Here is a 20452-nt window from a genome sequence, read left to right on the forward strand (position 1 = left end):
AGCAAGTCACTGTGACCCGTGGAGAGCCCACGGGGAAAAGGCAATGTGGGCTTTTCTCCTGCGTGGGGAGCATTAAGCCGTGACAGTAGCTAATTAGGGGAAAGTAAAGGAGATCAACACCAAGGAGCATACAGGGCAGCAATGTCCAATAGAATTATAATGAGAGTCACGTAGGAGATTTCAGATTTCCTGGCAGACACATTTTTTTTTTTTTTTTAGGATTTATTTATTTGAGAGAGAGAGAAAGAGAGCACAAGCAGGGGCAGAGGGAGAAGGAGAGAGAACTCAAGCAGACTTCATGCAAAGCGCAGAGCTGGTGCCAGGCCGGTCACCAGGCTCCATCTCAGGCCCCTGAAATCACCACCTGAGCATAATCCGATAGTAGGACGCTTAACCAACTGGCCCCTAGCAGGCACATGTTTAAAAAGTAAAAAGAAATAGGTGACATTAAGTTTAATACTGTATTATTTTAATGTGATATTTTGTGTTTTATTGATTTTATATTGTCTGTACTTTCCATTTATAGAAATGAGTATTATGTTTATATAAAAATGGCCAAACGTGTCCAAAAGATTATCAATCTGTTAAGATTTCAAAAAGTATTAGTGTGAGAGTTTACATTCTTTTTTTAAAAGATTTTAATTTATTCATTAATAAATGAAGACACACAGAGAGGGACAGAGAGAGAGAGAGAGAGAGGCAGAGACAAAGGCAGAGGGAGAAGCAGGCTGCACGCAGGGAGCCCGATGGGGGACTTGATCCCAGGACTCTAGGATCACGCCCTGGGTCGAAGGTGGCGCTAAACCGCTGAGCCCCCCGGGCTGCCCTACATTCATGCATCTTTCTAAATTCTCTAAATCAGGGATCCCTGGGTGGTGCAGCGGTTTAGCGCCTGCCTTTGGCCCAGAGCACGATCCTGGAGACCTGGGATCGAATCCCACGTCAGGCTCCCAGTGCATGGAGCCTGTTTCTCCCTCTGCCTGTGTCTCTGCCTCTCTCTCTCTCTCTGTGACTATCATAAATAAATAAAATTTAAAAAAAAAAAAAAACATTTAAAAAAAATTCTCTAAATCAGGTACGTATTTTACATTTACGATGCATCTCAATTCGGACCAGCCGCAATTCCGCAGTAGCCACATGCGGTTAGTGGTGGTCACACTGGAGAGTGTGAAGACGGAGCTATGGCCTCACATGGTTGTACAAACACAGAGCCCAGTAGGTAAATGGACTGCATCGCGTCGTTGCGGGCACATCCTTCATGCAGAACCTGCCATTGGATGTTGGGAGGCCAATGCAAAACATAAAGAGAAAACTGGTTGATTGTGAATCTCTAGAGTCTGTACAAGGGGCAACTTCCTCTACGATTCAGAGTGGAATTTAATTTCTTTTACACATTTCTTTTTGTCTGTGAGGAACCTGAATCTTCTCCTTGGAAACGTCTTGGAGAAGACGTGCTGGAGCTTGGAGGGGCCCGGCACGCGGTCCTCCGCTGTCCTCTCCTGTGTTGCCATCTGCTGAGAAGGACTTTGACTTTTCTGGCCCTCGGTCATATATCCTCTGTCTACGTAGGTTGCTCATGACCTCTCGTTCCAGGTTCTCCTTCCTAGTTAATCCCGGCCTTCTCCTAGGGGCCCGGGAAATAGTCCATTCTGCGTATCTGAAGTGAGAGAAACTCCTGCGCTGGTTTCCACACCGCGGGGATCCTGGGAACCTGTGACTGCCCTTGGGTCCTTTGCGGGGACTCGCATCCGGCTCTTGCTTCTGATCCTGTGCCCTACAAGGTTCAGGAGCATCTAGAGGGGATCTGGGGCCTTAGTTCTGGGGCCTTTCCTGGGGGCGGCTGAAGAGTGGGAGGGCAGGGCCCACTGTCTCCTGGAACTCAGCTCTCGGCCGTGACTCCGAAGGACAGACGATTCTTCAAACTCGTCCAAATGATGACCGGTCCTGCGACTTGGCCGTTGAAACCTCAAGGCCAAGCATCTGATGCCTCCTGTTGGCAGTACTTTTATGAGGATGGCCTCCTCTCTGAGGCAAGAGGCACAAAACACTGCGGCTGTAGTCTGCATGGAGAAGTGTCGCCACGTAGCAGGAAATACTATTCTCGCAGAAACTAGTACATTACTTTACAACTTAAGATACTTCATAGAATTTTTCTTTTATTCTAAAGTGTCAGAATACTATACTATTTAAAGGGTCTCATCAAGGGCGCCTGGGTGGCTCAGTCGCTTGCGTGTCTGCCCTCAGCCCAGGCTATGATCTGAGGGTCCCAAGATCAAGCCCTGCATTGCTTCGGCCTTTGCCCGCCCCTCCCCCTCCGCTCAAGCTCCCTCTTGCTCGTGCTCTCTCTCTCTGTCTCATACTCTCTCATTCTCAAAGACTTTTAAAAAAACAAATAAAAAAAATTTTTAAAAAAGTGTTTCATCACTTAGTTCAGCTCTAACATACTAAATAGAAGTTTACAGGGTAGATGAGAAAGGAATGGGCCTCGCATACGTCTATCAGAAATTAATTCTTTTTCTGCTGATCTTGGGTTAATGAGTCCTCCTTCATAAAGTCATTTACAACAGGGCTAAAAAAAAAATGCAAAGCCCTGACTATGACTCTCTGTACATTCTGACAAGCGTCTATGGTGATGATGTCAAGTTATCATGGAAAACCTGCTCACGTGACTTCATCCGTATAACATCAACAGTTAAGAGTACCTGGTGCAGTCTTTTGCTGAGGCAGTTATTTTGTCTGCTTGTTAATTTTTTCCCCCAGATAACTTAATTTCTGATCCATGGCTTGTGGAAGAAACTTTATATCCTTGCTACTCATAGTGTAGTCCTCAGATCACCATCATCACCATCATCATCATCATCATCATCATCATCATCTGGGAACTTGTTAGAAATACAGAATGTCAGGCCCCACCCTAGGTCTCCTGAATCAGACTCTGAATTTTACCAGGATTCCCCAGATGAGGAAATGCACTTTACAGATCAAGAAGCACTGATTTGAGCATGTATGAAGGAGAAGCAGAAATTACCTCTTGATGGTAGAGTTTTTTCCTGTTAAATTATTATTAAAAAACACAATATCAGAATGAGGGAGAATGTAATTCTTCACTGAAGTCTAATGCATAATAGTTTTATAAGCATTTACCCAAAGATTATGCTGAAAGAACATATTACAAACATGAGGGCTGTTGAGGGTTGAGTTTTATCTCCCCCAAGTTCATATGTTGAATCAATAAGGGGTCAATAGTATGCAGCTATTGATCTGGTAAATGCCTTTTCCCCATACTTTTCCATTAGGCTCACGAGACAGTTTGCTTTCATTTGGCAAGGCCAGCCATATACCTGCACTGTCCTACATCGGGACGTACTTTAGTCTACGGGATCCTGATCACAGATCAAGGACCTTTCCTTTCTCTAAGATATCATACTGGTCCCTTACATTGACAATTAATATGCTGGTTGGGCCCTCGTGAACAAAAAAAGTCCCAACTACTCTAGACTTTTGTTAAGTCATTTGCCTCCACCTCTGAAGTTTCTAGGAGTCCGGTATTGTGAAGTTAAGTCATTGCATCTGACCCTTCCTACAAACCAAAAAGAGGCACAATGCCTACTGGGCCTCTTTGGATTTTGGAGGCAACATATTTGTTATTCAGGCGTGTTACTCTGGCCCACTTACTAAGTGACCCAAAAAGCTTATAGTTTTGTGTGGACCCAAGAACAAGAAAAGCCTCTGCAGTGGGTCCAGGCTGCCATGTAAATTGTTCAAAGACTTGAGCCATATGATACAGCACATCTGATGTTGCTTGGAGTGTCGGTAGCAAATAGAGATGCTGTTTGGAAGCTCTGACATGAAGTCATCATTTTAGCGAGGTCGATGAGAAGTAGGTTTTAAAGCTTTTCCCCAATGCTCCCATACCCTTCATTTCCTTGCTGCACCCTTCACCTGATGTGATGGTTCATTTTATATGTCAAATCGCCTGGGCCACAGTGTCTAGATAGGTGGTTAAACATTCTGGATGTTTCTGTAATGAGATAAACATTTTGAATGAGATTAACATTTATACTGCTAGACTTTGAATAAAGCAGATTGCTCTCCATAACGTGGGTGAGCCTCGTCCAATCACTTGAAGGCCCAAGTAGAATAGATGAATGACCTCCTCTTAGCTAAATAAATAAATAAATAAATAAATAATAATTGCTGTAGACAGCCTTTGGATTTGAATTGTGACATCAGCTCCCTCCTGGGCCTCCAGCCCGGCATCTCACCCTACAGATTTAGACATGCTAGGCTCCATAATTGCATCAGCCCGTTCCTTAAAATAAATGTTCCTATATAGACCTTCCTCAGCGATGGAGCTACATCCTGATAAACGCATTGTAAAATGAAAATATTGCTAAGTCAAAAATACATTTAAAACCTCTAAGCTTCCAAACATCATAACTTAGCTTAGCCCATTTTAAATGCATTCAGCTCACTGACATGGGCCTACAGTTGGGCAAAATGATGTAGCAAAGCCTTTTAATAATAAAAGTACTGAATTTCTCCTGTAAGTTATTGAATACTGTACTAAGAGTGAAAAAGAGAATGGTTGTGTGGGCCCAGAATGGTTGTGAGTATACTGGTGGCTTACTGCCCCCCTCCCATCCCATGGCTGCCTGGGAGCCGTGGCTTGCTGCCCTGTCCAGCACCACAAGAGAGTGATGTACTGCCTATCACAGCCCAGGAAAAGATCCAAATTCAATATAGAAAGTAGTTTCTACGGAATGCACATGGCTTTAACACCATCGTAAAATTGAAAACTTGTAAATCAAACCATCATAAGCGGAAAAGCCTCTGTGTATTAACACATCCTATCAATTCCGTTCCTCTGGAAAATAATACGCCGATTTCTCCTTGCTACGGAGTAAATTCCAGTCGCCTCACAGAGCAGCCTTGAAAAGCAGCATCAAAGATCTATCAATAGTTTATCTGGGATCCCCACCTCCAGCTCCCAACCCTGGAATCTCTAAAATACTCATCCTGTGTTGAAAGGCACTGGCTGAATTTGGTCTCCGGCTTCCAGATTGGTGCAAAGAGAGAGATCCGTGCTGGGGATGATTCGAAGAGGTCCGAAGAGCGCAGTGAATGTACGTGACTAAGTCGGCATCCGCAGGCGTGTCTAGATATTTTCTGACTGCAGCCAAATACAGTTAGGAAGAAACATTCTTGATGAGTTGTCTTCACTGGGAAGATGATCAGATAATTGCCAATTTTGCTTTCCCTGTTTGCTCGAGATGTGAATAGCGTGGTCATACATTTCAATGTAATGCATGTGCTGGATATTAGGGCTTCTGTTCAAATTTTAAAAAGAATCCAAGTACTTTAAAATATTAGCTAAAATATCCCCAGCATTTATTTCTCAATTTATGCGAGAAGAAAAGGAAGCGCCAAAAACTTTGGTCAAACTTTGTTTCGCCCACTAGATGGTGCTGGCTAACCATCCCTTCGCTGGCTTTGCGGTCTTCGGCCCCAGTTGACGCTTTCTATTGTCAGCTGGCAAATTGAAGAGGGGAAACACATAAAGGCTATTTACCAAGGATGTTGAACAAGACAGAGCTTTTATTAATGGAGAACCGAACACATTTCGTAATTCAATTGCGAACAAAATTATTTTCTTTATTGTCATATATTTGCACGGTTAAAAGCAGGAAATAGGATCAGCATGGTAACCTGTACAAAGAATCTGATCGGGCTAAATGCAATCAGCATTGACCAGGAATGTTTATCTTAACCAAATAATAAGTGTGTGTGTGTGTCGGGGGTGGGGGGGGGGGATGACGATAACGTAATACATCTGCTGAGCTGCTTTGAAAAATTGTTTTTGACCACATATAATAGGCCATTTGCATTCTCATGCTTCCTGCTCCCAAGAACACCAGTGGAGCTTACAAATGTCAAGGGAGATTTTTTTTTTTTTTTCTGCTGAAGACTTCGACCTCAGAGTAAAGAAAAAAAAAAATGGTTCATCTAAGAAAAATTTGCTTGGAGAGCCCCGGATTTAAATGCTAGCACCACTTGGTTTTTTGGGATTGTATTTAACACTGGCCTGTTCCAACCTGTTTAAAACCTTCAGTGTGGTCCATAATGGTCTTTCAGGGATGCCCCGATGATAAGGGCATCCCAAATCTTATGTCCCGCCGCCTTCGCCACCATGCCCAAGAGAAAGGCTGAAGGGGATGCTAAAGGAGATAAAGCCAAGGTGAAGGATGAGCCACAGAGAAGATCTGCAAGGTTATCTGCTAAACCTGCTCCTCCAAAGCCAGAGCCCAAGCCTAAAAAGGCCCCTGCAGAGAAGGGAGAGAAGGTACCCAAAGGGAAAAAGGGGAAAGCTGATGCTGGCAAGGATGAAAATAACCCTGCAGAAAATGGAGATGCCAAAACAGACCAGGCACAGAAAGCTGAAGGTGCTGGAGATGCCAAGTGAAGTGTGTGCATTTTTGATAACTGTGTACTTCTGGTGACTGTACAGTTTGAAATACTATTTTTTATCAAGTTTTATAAAAATGCAAAAAAAAAAAGCTATGGTTAGGAATCACGCAAGGCATGGCTGATAGTATGCTCTCCTTCGGAGGCCCTTCAGAGGCAAAATTCTGAATTTAAAATGCGTCGGGATCTGTGATGATATAAGTAGAGAAGATTTGGGACTATCTGTAAGGAAGCAATCCAAAGAACACTGTAGGCCTTCCTCCCTAAAAGCCTAGACAAAGAAAGGAATATTAAAAGCCACAAATGTTGAGCAAGATATGTGTGGGCCTTAAAATCGTGCTTAAGCAACAGGGGAAAAAGGTACTAATGTTCAATAGAGCGCTCCTCCGAAGAGAAGAGGCAAGGTACGGGGGAAAATTAACAGCATCTGATGTATTTGTTGGCATTTTTGGAGCTGAGCTAGGGACGCCCCCACCCCCTTGGCTTTCTCCCTACGCTTTTCAGCGATGCGGTCAATACTCAGGGTATCTAAGGAGCCAAACTTTCAATGTTGGGAAACTGTACTCCCCCAGCCCACAACACCGTCCTATTCTTATTTATGACCAAGCATCTCCGAGGCTTCTTCCCCTTGAACCCACATCCTTCTTAGGGATGACCATGAAGGACACAAATGTGTACCGGTTGGATGCTATTCTCCAGATGCCAGGTCTCTCCCCAGGTGGTAATTAGGAAAGAGTTCTACAGACCATTCAGCCCTGGTGCCCCGGGAGCCTGAAAGAGTTAATTCCTCTCTTTAGACAATTACAACCGGAAAGCTTACTTCTGGGAGGAAATCTGTTTTATTCTGTTCATAAAAAAACGATGAAGCCGGAGACTGAAGTCAGGTGGGGGGCAGACGTGCATTGCTTATATCTTTAAAAACAGAAAATAATAGGATTCAAGAGACCTCGATAAATCAAGGAAAAGACCATTTAAAAATAGTGATATGTACCAGATGGCACACATGGAAATCAATACTCTGAGTCCTTTAGGGATTGGGTTTAATTCTTTTGGGTCCCATGTAGCATCTGACACAGAGATTTGCACTTAGTGGGTGCCCAGCTAATATTTACTGAATGAGATTGAATCAGACACACACACACACACACACACACACACACCAGCGAATGGCCCAATCTCATCCAGAGGCAAGCAAATATTTCAGTTCTTTTGCTTCATTTCCATGACAGCATTTGTGTTTTATTCTAAACCTAACAGTTAAAAACTCGAGGTCGGCGTTAGAGGGAGGAATCCAGAAAAAAAATGACAAGAGCATTATGTTAAAGGCATCATTTCATCCATTCATTCGTCTGCTCACAAACGTTCTGGGACAGTGGGAGATGGGCAAGCAGACGGCCCCTGCCCTGCAGGGCTGAGAGAGGCCTGGAGGATTCTTCTGAGCACACCCATGCCCAGAGAAGAATGGCCAAGACGTTCAGGGTGGGGCAGGCTCCCAGGAACCGCCAGGTAAACCCACGGCCTCCCTACCTGGGTTCTCAGGCTCCGTCTCTCAGCGTCAACCACCCCCCATTCCCTCCTTTGTGAAGCTCAGGCTCGGTCCCCGGATGCCAGCTGGCTCCCTCCTAAAACTCCATCCTTGGGGGTGCTGGGGAGAGGCTGACGTAGGAGGCCACTGGCCCATTTTGCTGGCTTGCTGCTCCTCTCTGTATTGGGCCAGCTTTTTTGTGTGACCTCAGTGTCCTCATTCCACACCTCTAGCCCTCGCCACCCTCCACGACCTTGTTAATCCTGCCCCCACCCCCACCCCCTGTGACCTTCTCGCTGTTAGAATGGCAGCTGTGGTTTCTGTTTTCCCAGACTTCACACTGCCACTGTTTCCTGCATGGCTTCTCATCACTGCTTTTGCTTTTTTTTTTTTTTTAAGATTTTATTTATTTATTCATGAGAGACACACAGAGAGAGAGAGAGAGAGGCAGAGACACAGGCTGAGGGAGAAGCAGGCTCCCTGCGGGGACCCTGATGAGGGACTTGATCCCAGGACCCCGGGATCACGCCCTGAGCCGAAGGCAGACGCTCAACCGCTGAGCCACGCGGGCGTCCCATCGCTGCATCTGTTACTGCCACACACATTAGCTGTCGTCTTATGTATCGTCCTCCACGCTCCATTTGAGTGTAAGCTCCACGAGAGCAGAGAACCTATCTTTGCTTCTTTCCCAAGGCCCAGGCTTCAGCACACGAGTGTGCTCTATTCCTGCTTAGATGCTCTCAGTACATATGTGTTAAATGAATGAATGAAGACTAGTGAATGAATGAGTGAATGAAATAGCTGGGGCTACTACCAGTCTATTGCGCCTGCCCTAATCCTCTCCACTAGCCTGTCCTGTGCCCCTTCCTGTGGTTCTATTACTGTCCTCAGACTTGACTTCTCTGCCACCCCCCAGGCTACGTTTCACAGGGATAAAATGCTCAGTGGTGGAGAGTTTAGGCCCGTAGTTCTCCACTGTCCTCCCCAGGGGAAGTTTGGCGACGTCTGGAGACCTTTTGGGTTGTCGCGACCAGGAGCTAAAGGGCCTTCAGGCATCCAGTAGGCAGATGCCAAGATGCTGCTAGATGCTGAACAATGCGCCGGACACCCCCTAGACAAAGAACTATCTGGTCTAAAATGTCACGAGGGGTGCTATTTAGAAATCTTAATTCTGGCATTAATCAGTTTACAAGCAAGAGGGTCCTCCCATAATGTTTTTAAGCGCCTTTGGTCCTGTGGATTTATTTCTTTGTCTTTATGAGGCCAAATGCAAAAAAGATATGGCTCCCTTGATTATGGCCAAAGACCCAGATGTTTTTTGTTTTTTGTTGTTTTGGGTTTTTTTAAAGATACGTGGAATCCTATAAACAGAATATCCAGATGACTGGCTAAATATTTGGCTCTTTGGCTGCCCTTTTTTCAGGGTTATAGAGAGCCGGCCTATGGTTAGATGTAGAGAAGTGATTGATAGAGAGGGGGCGGGGGTGGAGGTTGCATATGAAGGTGCATAAGAAATGTTTACAAGAGCAGTGTCTTCTTTTTATCAATTCAAATCCCATAATAATAATTATAAGAGCCAGCTGTTTTCTCCCCAAATAATCTAGAGAAGAGCCATTAACTGGAGATATAGAGTTTAAAAATGACATAAATCCCTTGATATTTGTATTTTGAAGGTCATTTTGGATGAGCCAGGTGGTTTCCTCCTGGACTTCAATTATCAAAATCTATTTTCCTTAAAAAAATAAAAAATAAAAAAGGATTCGACCCACTTGGGTAATTGCTATTCTGATGAACTCCAACCCTACGCTGCGGCTTCTCCTCCCACACTTCCTCAAACAAGTTTCACTCTATCATCTTAGCTACCAAAATATCCAAGAGGTGTATTTTTCTTCTCAGTGTATGGCAGTAATCCCATCTAATTTATCAAATGGAAAACAAAGTACTACATGCCTGTCATAAATTTTTCCAGCACAATTCCCAGAGTCATTACTTAGTGTCATCGTCTTTCCAAACTATACTTACTAGCTTTTCAGTAAACACATTTGAACCTTCATCTGTATTTATTCTCCTTTAAGCTATAACTCCACTAATCAGATAATTAAAGATGATCATTAAAAGGACATTTACTTGGGTTCACATTCTTGCTGCTAAAATTACAGTTAAAAGTACTGAAGAGTATATTCTGGAGGGTACTTGCGAAGTTTACCAGATAAAGTAGAGAAGCCCAGTTTAATTTATTTTTTCCCCCAGTTTAATTTAAATATCGGATAAACAACACATTTTTTTCACCATAAGTGGGTCTCCTGTAATATATGGGAGACCCTTGTACTAAAAAAAAATTTGTGGTTTATCTGAAATTCAAGTTTAAAAATACAGAATTCATTTTAAGTGATATTATTACTCAATTAGGTGACATTCCTAAGAACACTTTCTTAGTGTTTTATGTGACTTGCGGATGCTTCTCCTTTAATGAAGAGATGCTCGTAAAATAATGGAATAAAATAAATGCTCATAAAATAATTCAATGCACAGAAACGTTTACATCACGGGAAGTAACGCGGTCACGAACTCTAGGAGGCTGATGCACTAACTGCCAACTGCAGGAAGGAGGCACCCTATGAACTCCAGCTTCAAATTTTGGACCTACAATAGCCTGAAAACAGGCTCTGTGATCCCGACCATTTGCAAAGTGCATCGCTGCTGATCCCTTTATGCTCTAATGCAGCTAAAACTCCGTCTCCTCTCCCTCCCTAATCACCGTCCGTGGGGAAAAGCCAATGATTCCCCTTCTGGTTGATGATCAGTGGACATGGCATGTGAAGAAAATAACTCCTTAGCCGTGTCACATATGGTCATCGAACCAGACTCGGGCTCAGCTGATCTGATTACCTGAGTTTTCTCCTGATTAATTCTGAATGACACAGAGAAATCAATCATGAGGACAGCCAAAATAATCATCAAGTCAGGTGATTCCCTCATATAAACTTGACCTTAACCTCCTCCTCTCAACCTGTGCTTATTTCAAAGAGATTTCAACGGAGAGAAGAAAACTTAACAGAGATCATGTTTTTCTCAGCATCTGCTCTTACACACTAATGATTTTAACCGATTCCATTCAACACAATTTCCTAGCTTTAGGAATCCTTTTGTTTCTCCTCTTAAGTTCCTTTTCACTAAAAAAAGAGCCCACGGTATAAAATCTGAATCACAGAAAACATCTACTCAGGATCGAATACCATGCTAAGCAATTCAGCCCCAGCTTCACAACTAAAACACATATTTTTTTTCTAACAATATACTGGTGATTTGTATTAGTGAAAAAATACGTACTATTAAAAAACAAAGTGAAACGTTTTGTCTTCCTGCTTCAAATCACCATAACAGATGCTTTTTTCTGTCCTGTGTGAAAACTACGTCTGCTCTTCCTAATACAGATGTAAACGTCTTCTTAACTTTAAAATTCCAAAGATTAGAGTCCTAAATAACACTTATTCATTAACTCCTTACATAGTAATTGAAAGCCTGTTGCGTAAAGGGTATTGTTAAGGGGCTCAGTGGGTTAAGCGTCTGCCTTCGGCTCAGGTCATGACCCCGGGGTCCTGGGACTGATCCCACGTGGGGATCCCTGCTCAGTGGGGAGTGTGCCTCCCCCTCTGCCTCTCCCCCAGCTCTCTGTCTCCCTCTCTCCCTCTCTCGCCTGTGTGTCATGGAGGGGTGCGACAAATGGTGCATCTGGAAACCCCAGGCATCCTAGGGTTGTTGCCAAGTGTGAAGGGCACAGCAGGAACGAGGCTGTGAGGTGAGAATAGCATTGACACTTCCCTTTAAAGTCATGATGGATTGGGCGGCCGGGGTGACTCAGTCCATGAAGTGTCCCAGTCTGCATTTCAGCTCAGGTCATGATCTCAAGGTCATGAAACGGAGCCCGTGGTGGTCTACATGCCTGCTTGGGAGTCTCTCTCTCTCTCTCTCTCTCTCTCTCTCTCTCCCTCCACTTCTCCCCACCCTCGAAAAAAAAAAAAAGTAGCAATGGGTCACATAAGGAATCTGAGCAGGGGCTGAGCTGTTGGAGGGAGCCGACTGGCTCACAAGGCTCCGAGAATGGTAGTCAGTCGTTTGGCACAGAAAGAAGGACAAGAAGTGTGTACAGAGCAGACCTAAGAGCTCGGGGAGCAGAGTCTCTGAAGAGAGAGGGAGTTTGCTTTGTGACGCGTGGACACCATTCGCCCATCCACCGAACATTATCTAAGGAGGCGCCGCGTGCCAGCACTGGGCTGGCTGTTCGAAGTGCAAGACGATGAAAACAGTGTCCCCTTTCCTGAGTTTCCTATTGCTGCCTTAACAAGTGAGGGCAAACAGTGATTTAAAAACAACATAAATTTCTTATCTCCTGGTTCTGGGGGTCAGAGGTCCAAATGTGTCTCCCTGGGCTGCAATCAAGGTGTTGGCAGGACTGCGTTCCATTCTGAAGGTTTGAGGGAAAAATCCGTTTCCTTTCCTTTCCTTCCAGAGGTTGCCCACTTCCCGTGGCTTGTGGCCGCCCTGCCCTTCTTCGGAGCCAGCAATGGCCCCATCAGATCTTTCTCACATCACGTCACTCTAAACAGATAACCCTGTCTCCCTCCCGTACTTTTAGGGACCCCTGTGATTCAAAAGGGGTCACCCGGATAATCCAGGCTACTCCTCCCCTCTCAAGGTCAGCTGATTAGCAAACTGACTTCCATCTGCAATCTTCACTATGCCTTGCCAGGTCCTATAACACATTCACAGGTCCCAGGGATCAGGACAGGGACACCTCCGAGGCATTATTTTGCCTGCCGCACTTGTCTTAAGAGTTTATGGTCTAGTTTCAAGATTTTGATAAGGTGTACCACCCATGGAAGCCACAGGAACCTTACCAGATACTCTTGAGAAGAGGAAAATGCCTGTTCCATTAGCTGGCCCATGGGCAGGGTAGAATGAGAATGCAAAGCCCAGTCCATGCCAGGTCAAATGAGGTCAAAGCTGAGCGTCGATAACTTGTGGATTTGTCGGGAGAGAGAAGCAGGTTTTTTGCTTTATTTTAGCCATTCCCCATTAGAGATGGAATAGTCTGCTAAAAAATACGGGAGAAAATTCATCATTAGATCGAGTAAGAATAAAAGACCATGCAGGTCTGATGATCTTTTCCAGGTGGGATAAGCAGTGAACTCTCAGTGGACAACGTTTTCCTGTTGCCGGGCCGACTAGCTGTGGTGGCTGAGTTGTTTATCTTTAAGAAAACATACCTATATCTTTCTACTTGACAACTACAATATAATCTGTCCGGGAGTTGTTCATCATTTAAGAAAGGGTGGAAAAAAGTCCTCTCCCAGAAAGTGTTCGAATCCGTGAGCCGAAATGATGATAACATCATGAGAGGCATCATAATTTATCTGGAGCATGTAAATCACCGGGGGCCCCCTCTGAGGATGCTCACTAAAATGATAAATGGCTCCGTGAGCTGTAAGATCAGCCCCCAGGAATTCACCAGCGAGCCTTTGACAGGAGAGCTGCCTCCCTGCCTCCCGGTTGGGAGGAGGCAATGACTTAACAGATTTGAAAAATTCAGTTTTTTAACCACTTGTTAAAATGCTTAGTTTAAGACTTTACCCACAAAGGCACAGCCTGGAAAGAGGTGAACAATAACCCCGGGACCCTGATCAAAATAGGGGCTGGTGTGGGTAGCGCTGGCTTGCCTTTTCTTTCTTCTTCTTTCTTCTTTTTTTTTTTTTTTTTAACTTGGTCTGTTCTGCTATGTCTCAACTTGCTGTCTCTTCGCCAGTGTAACTAGTCTCATGGCCAAATAACCCTACGTTTTCCAAGAAAATAGGTCTCTACTGAGTGTGCACATCCCTGCTGCCTCTTGCACAAAGTTGAAGTGAAAATGGGAGGTGTTCTGGTGTTCGATATTTAGAAAATCTAACATTTGCGGTAAAAGGTTAATAGATCACAGTATATTGAGGCTTTCAGTGTATTATGCTGCATAGGTGTGGAGGACATAATTTTTTTTTTTTTTTTTTTTAGTTTTAGTAGCTATTGTAGGCTGAATGTTTGTGTCCCCCCAAATTCCTATGTCGAATGAAGCCTTTGCCCTCAGTGTGATGGTATTTGGAGATGAGGCCTTTGGGAGGTGTTAGGATCAGATGGGGTCCTGAGGATGGGCCGGCGTGATGGGATTAGCACCTTTAGAAGAAGAAGAAAACAGAGATGCCCCTCTCCTTCTCAGTCTCTCTCTCCCTCTCTCTCCCCACACGCGTGCACAGAGGAAAGCCCGCATGAGCCCACAGCGAGGAGGCAGCCAGCCGTCTGCAAGCCAAGAACCAAGGCCTCACCAGGAACCAGGTCTGCTGGCACCTTGACCTTGAACTTTCCAGGCTCTAGACCTCTGAGAAATAAACGGCTGCTATTCACGCTACTCAGTTTATGCTATTTTTGGGATAGCAGCCTGGGCAGGCAGCAATTTAAGAAGGATATTATTAATTTTCATATTCATCCATCGTAGTGCTTTGAATGTTGAAGTCACTCGGTGCAATATTATTATTCCAATAAGGAATGGCAACGATGAACTAATCAACACAGCGAATGATCCTAAGAGGCATGCATTGAGTGCTCGCTCCGTGTCAGGTGCTTTGCTCCACGTCTTACACATTTGATCCTAATTCTCACAGAAGCCGCATGTGGGTATTATTATTTATCCATACACTATGCCTAGGGAATTAGCATCTGAAGAATTAAAATCCATCTGTTCAAAGTCTCCCAGCTAGGAACCCCCGAGGCTGTGATGTGACCCCCTCCGTGTCCTTGACTCCAGGGTGAAGATCTAGGAGTCCTTGGGTCACCCTAACAGAGTATCACGAACTGGTGGCTTAAAACAAGCGAAATTTTTTCTGTCCCAGTTTGGAGGCTAGAGCCAAGGTGTCCGAGGGCCGCGCTCCTTCCGGAGGCTCTAAGGAAGAATATCTCCTTGTCTCTTCCCAGATTCTGGTGGGTCCCGGCTGTCCTTGGCCTTCCTTGCCTTGCCTCGTAGACTTGTCACTCGATTTCTCCCCCATCCTCGCATGCACTACTCCCCTGTGTCTGCGTGTCCTCTCCTCTTCTATAGGGACACTTCTTGGATTAAGGGCACCCCCTAGTCCTGTATGACCTCATCTAAACTAACACATCCAGTAAGACTATTTCCAAATGGGGCCACATTCTGAGGTCCGGGTAGACGTGAATTGGGGGTTGGGGGGTGATACTACTCAACCCACTGAATAGGGAGTCTTACCTTCCTCCAACCCCTGATCTGAGCATCCTCCTTTCTGGACCAGACTATCTCTTACTGATTTTCCTTACACACTGTGTACATTCCTCCTTCTACTCCTCATTAGCATCATTACTTCTGCCAAGAAAAAAAAAAAAAAACGTCCCTTCTACTCATCCTTACAGACGTACCTTCTAGGAGCAGCTGCAAACCTACCCCATGATGAGATGTCTATTCCTGGTCTCATCTATGTCCCTTACTCGGCACAAAATCGTAAGTTCCTTCCGGAGACTCTATCTCTGATATTTGGTTATCGCACACCCCCTGCATACTTTTTAGGATTCCAAGTCTCCGCCACTGGTTTGTTTGCTACTTGGGATCTGGATCCTTTGAGCCGTACGTCCTGTTGCCCAGCCTGTCGCCTAGCAGAGTGCTCAATGGAGACAGCAGAAGAGCGCGCGGTGGACATGTGTTGGTTGGCTGGGTGGTGAGGCGGAGGCGGGAGGCGGGAGGCCGGTACTTGTGCCCGTTGCTCAGAGTCCCACCGTCTCCGAGATGCCTTGACAGCAACACAGAAGAATGAGCCCCGGTGCTAGGTCGGACCCGGTAGGCAGATGGCCCTGCCCACCTGCAGGCACTGCCCCCTCCTTAGGAGGGACCGTAAACACAGAAGCAGCCTGCCTGGGGGGGACAGCCGCGGGCTGGGCGGGCGAGGGAAGGACGGGGTCTGAGCAGCCACGCCCTGGTCACAGCCCCGACTTAGTGACCATAACTCTACGGGCAGCTCCAATCTTCCGTAAGCGGCGACTGTGGACGTGAGGACTCACGCCCAAGAGGAGGGCGGCCTTCGTGAGGACAGGACCCGGGCATCGGGCCGCGGCTGTCGGAGAGGCGAGGCCGGGCGCCCAGTCCCGGGGCCCCGCAGGTGGGCCCAGTGTAGACCTGGCCTCACCCCGGCTCCCGCCTGCTTAGTCTCGGCACTTGGCCCAACACCGTGGCCACTAACCCCAGGGGGTGGGAGCAACATGCAGCTCGGACGGAGAGAGGGAGGGACGGGGAGACGCAGGACGGAGGGGCAGGGACAGCGAGGGACACGGGCTGCTGGCGGGTCTAGGCCACGGCGCGGGGAGCCGCGGCCTGGCGGGCCCTGCACAGGGTTTGGGGCAGGCCTGGGGGCGCCGGGGCCCTGCCCACACTGGCCCAGCGCCTGGCCCTTGCCCCCCATCCCGCGTGTGGCCTCGTCTCCCTGCCGTCGGGGGCCCAGACCGCCACCGCTCCCGGTGAGCTCCAGGCCACCGGCCACTGCATTTCGGGCCGCACAGCCCTCTGCCTCGTTCCTGTTCCCGACTGGGCCTCTCCTCTGGGGCTCCCGGCAGGAGGGGTAGCTGCTGAGGGAATGCCGGCGGCCCGGCCTCGTTCAGGGCGGCCCACCTCGTGCAGCCACTCGACGACCCGGACGGAACCCGTAGCTGGGTCCTGGGAACACCTCGCCTGATAAGACAAACTCAGGATCTCCGGTCGGGTGAAGTGTAGGATGCAGAGAGCTAAATTAGTCATTGCAGGAAAGGGCCCTAATGGCTAAGAAGGAAGCGCGCACCAGGTCTTCAGGGACCAAAAAAAATAAAAAAAAAATAAAAAAAAAATTGATTTCAGTTATTCTGGAGTTTTAGGCTTATATAAAATTCTCATCCAATGTGTCCCATAGAATGATCTTCTCTGTACAAGAGCCAATGTTGTGGGACACCTGGGTGGCTCAGAGGTTGAGCATCTGCCTTCGGCTCAGGTTGTGACCCTGGGGTCCCGGGATCGAGTCCTGCGTCGGGCTCCCTGCATGGAGCCTGCTTCTCCCTCTGCCCGTGTCTCTGCCTCTCTCTCTCTCTCTCTCTCTAGGAGGCCGTGTCTCTAGCACCTGCCTCCCTGGGTTGTTCCTGTGGGACACCAGACGACGTCTGGGAGTGTGTACTAGCGTGCTGGGCCGCCGTCACAGGGAGCCCCAGACTGGGTGGCTTAAACAGCAGGAGGTTACGTCCTCGTGCTTCTACAGGAGGCTGGGAGTCCTAGATCAAAGGGTCAGCAAGACTGGTTTCTTGTCGGCCTCCCTGCCCGGCTTATAGCTGCTTCTCTTCATCTTGTGGCTTCACATGGTCTTTCTTCCAAATTCCCCCTTTACATCAGGACACCAGGCATGTTAGGGTAGGAGCCCACCCGAATGACCTCATGTTGACTTCCTATAACCTCTTTAAAGGCCCTACCCCCAAATATGTCACATTCTAAGGTCCTGGGGTTAAGACTTCAGCGTAGGAATCCTGCGTGGACACAACTCGGCCCCACACAGGGGGACGGAGCAGTGGTGGACCTCGGAGCCAGACCAACGTGGGCTCCAAGCTTCGCCCCAACTGTGTGGCCGTGGGGAGCCACCTCCCCACCTAGCATCGGTTTTGTCTACTGGGAAGGAGGACAGACGAGACTTTGTCAGGGGTCTGCCGCACTTAGGAGAGCGTCTGCAGACAGTAGCCACTCGGTAAGTGGGGGCTGCGATTCCACGGCTCATGCTCTGGGTCACCAAAGAGAGTGTGGGCTGCTCCCCGGGCCAGCAGGGCCTCTCCCACGGCCTCTTCCTCCCGGGCTAACTTGCCTGTAACCGGAGGACCTTTACACAAAGGTTTGCCCAGAAGATTCCCGCCCCCCTTATGGGGACAGCTGGGACAATGGGAAGTTCTCTGGTCTCTCTTTTTGTCTCACCGCCAGGGACTGGCCGTGCGTTTTGTGAACCTTTCCTTGACTCTTACTGGAAATAAGAAAAAAAGAGAGAGAGAGAGAGAGAGAGAGAGACGACTGTGGTCTTTGCCTTCCAGTAATATAATGGAGTCTGTTTCCTTGGGGTTTGGCAGAAAGAGGTGCTGGTGGCAACATGACAGGGTCATGCCCTCCTGCCCATGGTTGCTGTTCCACTTGAGGCCTCCTCTGAACGCAGCCCGGGCCCGGGGGGAGCCCACAATACGACCTGTCACCAGGCAGCCCTGGGAAACACAAATCGCATTTTAGGATAAAACAAACAAACACCGGCCTTTGAATACTCTCACGCCCAAGGTCATTTGTGTCGCCCACATGGCCTGTGGGACCCCAGAGAAATATAAAACCAGAGAGCGGCCCTTTGATCTTGCACCTTCTTTGGAACGTTTTATTTAATCAATTAACCATGAAGTCCCTCCACTTCACTTATGCAGGCCTATATATAAAATGACTTTGGTCTGGCTGACACGTCCCTGCATCCGAGATCAAAGATTGGAGCAAATACCAAATTCAGCCAGGATAATTCCGAGGCTCCCCCCACCCCCCGCCCTGCACACACACCCCTCCTTCCCCCCCACCCAGCTCTCAGAAGCACTTTTCTCTCAAGGACAGAAAGGGGAGATGGGGGATGCTGATGGACACAAAAAACCCTTCACGAGGATTTAAGAAACCCATGAGGATGAGAGGCGAGGTGGTGGCCGGCGGAGGACGCCGGGGTGAACTCAGCTCGCAGAGTCCACTTTAGAAGTTAAAAATGGGGGCGGGAGAAAAACATGAAATGCACTTTTTTTAAAAATTTTTTTAATTGGAGTTCAATTTGCCAACAGATAGCATAACACCCAGCGCTCATCCCGCCAAGTGCCCCCCTCAGTGCCCGTCCCCAGTAACTTTCTGGGGGAATTTTGAGAGTGGCCTCCCATCCTCCCATTTAGGAAATCGGGACGGAGCTGTGAGATTAATTAGATCCACGAGAGCAGCCTCTGAATCTTCTGAACTCGGGCCCGCAGCCTAACGTGCTCACCTGCTATTAGTGATGGACGACGCGGCCGCTGTCAGGAAGAAGACTCCTTCCCAGGCGTGCGGGCCTTAGCGAGGGGGTGCAGGCCGGGAGCGCGGCTTCCCACCGTTTTGCCACGCGGGAAGAGCTGGGAGCCACCATCTGCGGAGACCTGCTGTGTCTCGGGCCGGTGCTGGCGACTCCGCGTATCCTCTCCATGTCCTCCACCGCAAGAGCCCTGGGGGAGCTGCAGTAGGTGACCCCCATCCTCGGGTGACGAGTCCGGATCAGAGCACCCCGAAGGCTCGCTGGTAGTCAGGCAGAGACTCCAAACCTCCAACACCCACTTGTCATTGCTCACTTGTATCATTTTTTTCACCCATGGGTTTCATGGGAAAAAATGGGAAAGATTCACTCCACTGTACACCCCGAGATAATTTATTCGCTTGATTTCCAGTATAGACATCTGTAACTGGTGACCATAGCTTTTGGGCAGCATGAGCTAAGCAGTGTCAGGACACTGAGCTCATAAATTCCCAATCAAAAGGGAAGAAAGTACAAATTCATGGCAGGAAAATAAATTATACCGTCCTCAATGATTGAAAATAATCATAACTCTCTTTATGTGCCAGTTGTTGGTTCTGGGCACCTTACTCATCCCACCGCTAATCCTTCCCAGGTCGTGCGACACAGACATTTCTATCCTCAGTCTACAGACACAGGACCAAGGCTCAGTAAAGGGAAAGCTTTCCTCAGCCCTCAGCCTTTCTCAGCTAGGACCTGGGGTTTGGATCTCCAATCTCAACCTCACCTAGCTTCTGGATCCTCATTATTTGATTAGAATATTGGGGTTTGAGAAACCAGACTGGAAAGTCTTTGATATACAAACTACTATTATATGGTATTAAAGAAAATGTGATCTTCTTTCTTCTCTTTCTTTCTGTGATGGGAAGGAGGGGAGAGGAGGAAGTGAGTGATTAGTCTCCGAAGAATCAGCTCTAAGCCTCCTCTTCCTCCTCCTCCTCCTCATCCTATTCTTCTCTTCTGCTTTTTCTTCTTCTTTTCTTCTCTTCTTCTTCTTCTTCTTCTTCTTCTTCTTCTTCTTCTTCTTCTTCTTTCTTCTTCTTTTCTTCTTCTTTTTCTTTAGAAATAGAGAAAGTGCGGGGATCCCTGGGTGGCGCAGCGGTTTAGCGCCTGCCTTTGGCCCAGGGCGGGATCCTGGAGACCCGGGATCGAATCCCACGTCGGGCTCCCGGTGCATGGAGCCTGCTTCTCCCTCTGCCTGTGTCTCTGCCTCTCTCTCTCTCTGACTATCATAAATAAATAAAACATTAAAAAATTAAAAAAAAAAAGAAATAGAGAAAGTGCAAGCAGGGGGAGAGGGAGAGGGAGAGAGAATCTTTAGCCA

The 20452-nt window shown here is 47.3% G+C and overlaps 1 pseudogene; it reads left to right on the forward strand.

Annotated features, from left to right (window-relative positions):
• Positions 1–6163: 6163 nt before the first annotated feature.
• Positions 6164–6543, forward strand: LOC100683635 (annotated as a pseudogene).
• Positions 6544–20452: the final 13909 nt, after the last annotated feature.

The sequence above is a fragment of the Canis lupus genome, chromosome 3, assembly GCF_011100685.1.
Source record: "Canis lupus familiaris isolate Mischka breed German Shepherd chromosome 3, alternate assembly UU_Cfam_GSD_1.0, whole genome shotgun sequence".
NCBI classification, from domain to species: domain Eukaryota; kingdom Metazoa; phylum Chordata; class Mammalia; order Carnivora; family Canidae; genus Canis; species Canis lupus.